This window comes from Pleurodeles waltl, chromosome 4_1, assembly GCF_031143425.1.
Source record: "Pleurodeles waltl isolate 20211129_DDA chromosome 4_1, aPleWal1.hap1.20221129, whole genome shotgun sequence".
NCBI classification, from domain to species: domain Eukaryota; kingdom Metazoa; phylum Chordata; class Amphibia; order Caudata; family Salamandridae; genus Pleurodeles; species Pleurodeles waltl.
In genome coordinates, this window is record NC_090442.1 from 906,210,409 (window position 1) to 906,217,661 (window position 7,253).

Below are 7,253 nucleotides of genomic sequence, written 5' to 3' on the forward strand. Positions count from 1 at the left end.
ATGTGACATTTTCATACAGTTTTGAATTTTAGAGGCCAAACCTGTGCATTCTGGGATTTGTAGTTCTTTTTTTCATTCTACGCAAGTGATTAAAAAAATCTCAGCAATAAAGCATGTACTGTAAAAATCGGGGATGGATTTAAAATGTTACATAGGATGCCACTTGAGACTAGTTATGCCTGTGAGAATGACATGTGGAACTTGTGTTTGTGTGAAACTGAAGGTGATTCAGAGTATGAAATTGATGTTTAAGTCAGGGACATCTTAAGGTTTTGTGGCCCTTGGCCAAACGTATTTAGGGTGCCCCTGTTTGGAACAGCTTTGAATTTATGATCCAGTTTCAGCTCTTTTTTGGCCAGGACACTGTCAGTGCACAGACACACTTGGTGAAATTCTAAATGTGTTTACATCTAGTATTCTGGGAAAGTGACCTGATTTTAAGTTTGTAACACAGCATCAGCTCACTATTACTATAAATAATCTCAGTGACACCCTCCCTTTTCTCATGTGTGAGGTACTGTTTTGAAATACAATAAACTTTTTTTATGGAGGTTGCATTAAACATAAACACAACATTTGCCTGTAAAATGCAAACACCACCTACATTAAAAATATATTAAAGGAAAAGACTATTTAATACAGTCTGTTTAAGAATTAGGCAAGGTCAGCAGGGCGAGACTCTCTCCAGAACAGAGCTGGCTCTATCAGAGGCCCCCCTGGAAGGCTGGATCAACGTGTCTGCCATAATGCACAGAATGAATCATGCAGATCACAGATTTGTTTATGTAGGTAGCTCAGTTGGTTATTGTTTTTGCTGCAGAGATCCTTGTGTTACCTGTCGTTAAAATCCTTGGGATATAGCTTAATGATTCATGAACCTACATCAAGGAAATACATGAAAACAGCAAGGCATACATTGGGAATGTTGCTGTTTTTTACTCAATACATTGTTATTCTAAGATTGCTAAAGAAGGATTCCTTTGGTTAATAATCACCACTTCTTTAATAAGTACTATATAAATGGCCATTAGTGTAATAACTCATGGACAGATACATCGTTCATTCTTACAGTGCACACAGATTTCTGGCATACAAAGCTTAGAATGTCCAAAAACCTAGCCTGCCCCTTGCCCCGCCCTTAGCACCACCCCTATGCCCACCCCAAAATCCACCCCAGTCCACCACTCTTTTTGGTGAGTACCTGCACTTATTTTTTTCCATTTAAAGCACTGGCCATGGCCCATTGTGCTTGCGGCTTCCTACATTGAAGAACTACTGTGGCCACATAATAGCTCGAAGGCCCGGCAGGGAGAGACATTCCACAAGTAATGCTCAGATGTACAAGCAATTGTAAGGTAGGAGAGGACAGTTGAGGCCCATCAAACCGTGACCTCTTTCTCTGGCTCTGACCCTCTAAGCTTTCCTCCAGCAGAGCGAACGAGATGCGAGAAGCACTCGGGCATGCGTCTAGGTGAAGATGTAGGAAGCACGCTGAAAATCACTATCGGCAAAGTATGCCACACATTTTACAACGCCCAGCGAGTTGCCATTCCTGAACAACACCAGGAGTGCGCTTCATCAACGGAGTCACGCTCTTTCTATACGCGGAGGCATGTTTCCTTTTCATTCACTCCGTGTCAGGCAGACAAACAGCTTGAGCTGTGACCACTCATCTCTCCAACAATGGGAATATAATTTTCTCACAATAAAGCCCAGGCCGAAAGGTCACCAGATTTAGAACTCCAAATGTCAGCGCTGTCCAGATGTGTATGCAAGTTCTATCGGAAATCGATGTTGATTGCCTGGCTGTGTGCGTTTTGAGACACTTACGGCTAACGAATGCATTCTGCCATGAAAAGAATAACGGGAGAGCGTCCCCGGGCAGCTGGGGGCTTCCGCGGCGAGCCTGGCACTTGCTAAGTTTGTTTCAACATTCAGTCGACCCCTACTCTCGTTGGCTGGGAGCCCAGTCAGGGCCTTTTTGACTATCCGCAGCATATCGCGATTGGAGGGGGTGACGGAGTGGCACCCTGAATTTAATTAGCACCCAGGCGAGGCTATGAGACAGGCGGCATCCCGCGTGACGCCACTAGATTCTCACCAGCCGCTCGCGCCTCTGGGGATCTTCGCGCCATTTCGCTGAGCAGATGGAATTGTGTGCAGTGTCGCTAAGAGGGCCATGCGAATCGCAACAGTTTCTTTTCTTTATTTTTGGAATGCCTAACACGTTGGGGGAGAGGTGCTGTCACAGCCGGTCTCGTGAGCAATGAGTGAGGGTGTGGAGGGAAACTGCAAATGTACTACTGCACTCCCAGTAGCGGTGACGCCTGCATTCATTCCTGCATCGACTTGGCGACTGTCTCTAGTCCAATATATACATATGTGTTTATATATAAACACACACACGCACTATAAATAATACAGACATATATATTAAACATGTATGTCTGAAGTAATGGTAATGTTCTTCGGTTGGTGGCTGGGGATTGGGCCAGTTCCCACCCCAACGAAAGGCATTGCCATTAACTCATGCTGGGGTCATCAGAAACAGACACCGAGGAAGATGAAACACTGCCAACACACGTGCCAATAGTAGTGAGACTAAAGTGCCTTTCTAATATCACACCAATTATTCTGCAGTCCTGCCGCTCCCTCCGGCTTAGTTAGCATTTCATTTGGTGTGAAAGATGGCAGAACAGATACGCACAAAACAACAAAGAGCTCAACATGTATCAGAGGCAGTTGGCGCGTGCTGCCCCCTCTGACGCGACTGCACAATCTGCGGTGGTATTTTTTACTGCACTCCTGGCATGATGAAATGCAGCTGGACTTAACTCAACCACAATTAGTTCTCAGTCCCATATCACTGTTCAGTTCAGAGGCGATTCTTAGCAGTTCAGTGTAAAAACCTCTGCTTGAATGACTGCATGGGTATGGCGGGCCAGTGTTTTTCTGCACCGCCGGCATCCCTCACTCCCACAGGTAGGCTGAACACTACGCACACACACACTACGCCTACCCTCAATCCTGGGACTGTGATTAGAACTGTGGTAGCACCAACCCTCTGGAAATCACAAAAAAGTGATTGTGCGCATGCTTAAATTAATCTCAGGCACTGGTAATTACTGTGGGTTGCATTCCATGTCATCATTTTTCGACTTATCCTGTGCCATTATAGAGAATGACCGTATGAAAATAAGCCTCACGCCCCCCCCCCCCCACCCCCCACCCCCCAGCCAGAGCTTTGCTGCGAATTTGCATCTCTGTTTATCGAAAGAAGGCAAAGCAATTAAAACCTACTAAGCTCTTAGATGTTTCGATCAATTCAATTAAATTAAATAATTAAAGTCTCAGCCCTTAGAAATACCGTTCAGACTCTCGTTTTTCTCCATTAAAAACAGGCTTCTGCGAAACTGTGAAGGAACGCCAGGATGAAGCGATCTTGAAAATTCCTCATAAAGGTTTTAATAGTATTACAGTGTAACAGTGTTTATACGCCCAGACCAGGTCAGTAACTAAACACGAGTGAAGGGGTGCAGTCGTGAAAGCTCCTTGCATGCAGTAAGACATTTTGACACACGTATCACCAAACTCTGAGCTGAAAGGCTTTACGACTTATGTATCATGAGATGGTTTAAGCGCACAGGGCGTGTGGCACCACGGCCAAGTCCCCTCCCAAAGTCACTGGGGAAAGAGACACCTACCTGCCTGTCGCAGGGATCGGCATGCCGGCGGGAAGGTCCGGGCGGACAGCGGCTCAGCCGAGCTGCCGCACTTGTAGCTGTCCGTGGTGCTGAAAGAGTCGGCGCGACCCGAACAGAGCGAAGCGTCTCATCCATGTGAAGAGCAGGTGCTCCTACCTGCAGCCGGCGGTCTCTCCAGCCCGGCTCCTCATTCCCCTCCTTGCAGCCATCCAGCCCGGTCTCTGCCCGAGGACGCTCCGCCTGCACCGGCGGACACCCCTGCGGCAGCCAGGGGCCGAACATTCACATGTGCAGGGCGCCAAACCCCCTCTTGCGTGGAGTCTCGGGCTGCTGAGTTACAGAGCCCGGCGGAGAAATAGCTCTGTTACCTCTCTCTTGCGTTAGCCCCCGGTCTCACCCTGCGTGTGTCTCTCTCTCCCACTCTCGCTCCTTCTCTCTCACTCACCCCCTCTCTTTAACTGCCGGTCTCCTTCTCTCCCTTTCTGTCTCTGTACCTCCCTGTCTCCTTCCCTCTGCGTGTCTCTACTGCTGTAGCTCTACCTCTCCCCACTTCTCCACCGTCTCTGTCTCACTCCCTCTTTCGCTCACTCTGCCCGTTTTATGCCTCCCCCTTCATTTTCGCTATGTATTTTTCGACCCCTACTACATTCCCTCTTCCCTCTGGCGCTTGCACGCCTCTTTCTCTAGCCCTCGTCTTCCCCCTCTTTCTAACTACGCCTCTCTTACTCCCCTCCTCTCTGTTTTCTCTACCTCTTTCACCCCTCTCTCTCTTTTTCTCTCCTTTTGAATATTTAGCTATTGCCCGTCTTTCTCACAAGTTTCTTCCTATTTCTTCTTTCACCCCCCTTCCCTTTCCTCTCTTCCTTTCCTCTCCAGTAAGGCTTTCTCTACGCCCCTCGCTCCCTCCTCCACTTTCTACCCCTCACTTTGCCCCTTCATGCCCTGCCCGAGTTCCGTGCTCCCCTTCCCGCCCAAGCCTTCTCTCTGCGTTTTCTAAACCTGTCAGCCCCTCAGTCCAGCTTCGATAAAGAACAGAGCTGCAGATTAAGAGAAAACGCAAAACAACTGCGGGCGTCGTTCCTACAAAAAGGAGGAAGAGGGAAAAACAGAGCGTCGCTGCTGTGTAGTGAGGCGTTACTTGTCAGATTACTGGAGCAAATCAGTAGTGTCTCCGCGGACGCACCGTGTCAGGCCGAACAGCGACAGAAACCGCTCGCAGCACGGGGGAAAGCACGCAGCGGAGAAGGTGCAGCGCGGCGCTGCTGCCAATTTAACTGGACATGAAAGTTTCAAAATGCCCGAATAGACAGCAGTTCCCCAAGAGTTGAAAAGCTGGAACTGGCCAATGTAGTGGGTCGCAGGGGCTTCTGCTGGATACCGGTTACACGAAGGAGGTTGGGCGGGGAGCAGCGTCATGGACGTCATTTAGGGGTCGCCAGGGGTCGCAGCTGCGACCCCCAGCATACTCCTTGCGACCTCTGGCACTGCCTGTGAGGCCCCTGGCCTCAGAGGTGGAAAAATTAGGGCCAGGCACACAGGGACAGCTCGTCCTTATGGATGTTGCTTGGGGCTCCACTTCCTTGTTTTCAGTCAGCTTTATTATTACACTAATATTGAATAATTTATCATTCACTATTAGTGTAATTAAAAATGGAGAGTTAGCTGGAATATGACCCTCCTTGATAGCTGAGGTAAGTTAAAGAACGCACTTAAGTGTATGTTGGGAGCATGCTTGCGGTGGAGAGTTTGCTTATGTAAAAAAGAGTGTCTGTGTGGTGAATGTGCGTTTGTGTAAGGATATGTGTGAGTGAAAGTAAAATGAAATGGCGTTTGTTGTCACTTCAGCTACCCATGGCCTTTTGGTGAATTGACATCCACGAGTAGCTTCAGGAGCAAACACTGTTCATGTTTCACTTTTACTTCATACCAGTTGATTTTGAGCCCAAGACACCTTTGTGTGAACAGATATGTAAAGAAGACCTGCTATTGGAAAAAAGTGGGATTCAAAGTAGTCTTTGATCGCAATTTCATCTTATTAGATGGCAATTTCATCTTATTAGCCTGAAACGTGTCTCGGCTGACGCTGTGGTACACATCTTTTCCCTCTGCACAATGCGCCTGCAGCACAGAGATGAATCGTGTGTGAGGAGATAGAACTTTGACTTGGTAGAAAAGTTCCATCTCGTGGAAGGTGTCGGGAACTGCAGGATCCCTGCGAGTGGCCTCCTTCCTCGTGCCTCGCGCGCCTTCCGAGTAACACTTCAGCAGCTTTCACCTCTTAGACGTTCTGCAGGGTCAGATAACATCCGGGGAACATTCGTTGGTTAAGCACCTGGTCCACGACGTGAACGCTGAATATTGACGGCTCACCATGACGCAATTCAGGGAAGCGCCATAGGTCAGAAAGCGACACTCGCCAATGTCTGTATTTCAACAGGTAATCTCTCGATAAAAAGATTTAAGGGCAAAGCTTGAGATGGTACGGCAGGTGCAATGGCACCTGGGCCTAGGGTAGTCAAGGGGCTTTAATACGCAACCTATTGATGTTTTAAGTAAATGGCAGGTGGATTCTGGGGCTCTTTTTCATGCTTGTATAGCTCCCCCCCTTACCCACTGCAGGCTTGCTATGCCAATGGAAGACACAAACTTTGGACCACATGTACGAATATTTGGAATTACGATTTCCTAATTAGTATTCCATGCGAATGGCACTTAAGGAATCACCATTCCAAATGTAAGAAACTACATTGAGTTTCTTTTGCGATTCCGGTGGGTCGCAAATAGACCTTCCTCATTAACATTAATGAGGCAGGTTGCAATTTGCGCCCCACCAGGAATCCCAAAAATCACAGGGATGGTGGTCTGCTGACCACCATGTCTGTGATTGCTTTTAAATAAAGCAATCTGCTTTTTTAAACGCAGCCTGTTCTCCTCAAAGGAAAACGGGCTGCACTTAAAAAGAACAAAATGAAACACTTCAGTTTCATTTTTTAAAGAGTAGGCAGTTGCTCTTAAAAAACATTTTCACATGTATTCGCAAAGGGAGAGGTGTCCCTCAGGGACCCCTTCCCCTTTGCAAATATGTTAGCATCAATTTGAAATTGGTGCTAACTGCGATTGTTTTGCGACCTCATTCAAGGTCACAAAACAATCATACATACCTCTGCGATTCGGTATTATGGGCCACATGTGTAAAAATCAGGTTTTGCGACTCGCAATTTGCGAGTCGCAAAACCTGATGTACAACAGTGTCAATGACACTGTGTGCGATTCCCAATGGGGTTGCAAATGACCTACCTCATGAATATTCATGGGGAAGGTCGCAATTTGCGTCCCCATTGGGAATGACCGCCCTCACAGGGATGGTGGCCTGCTGCACACAGCAGACCACCATGTCTGTGACTGCTTTTAAATAAAGCATTTTTTTTTTTAATGCAGCCTGTTTTCCTTAAAATAAAACAAGATGCATTTCAAAATCAAAAATGAAAAGTTTTCTTTTCATTATTTCAGAGCAGGCAGTGCTCCGTGGGACTGCTGCCTGCTCTGAAA

General features: G+C 47.3%; 1 protein-coding gene across 2 annotated transcripts in view; it reads right to left on the minus strand.

The window, feature by feature from the left end:
* GRM8 (glutamate metabotropic receptor 8) overlaps positions 1-4,389 on the minus strand; it is a 2,784,122-nt gene extending 2,779,733 nt beyond the window's left edge. For both annotated transcript variants that reach the window (XM_069229648.1, XM_069229650.1), the window contains exon 1: positions 3,705-4,389. The gene's annotated coding sequence lies outside the window, so the exon portion shown is untranslated. The remainder of the gene's footprint in view (positions 1-3,704) is intronic.
* Positions 4,390-7,253: the final 2,864 nt, after the last annotated feature.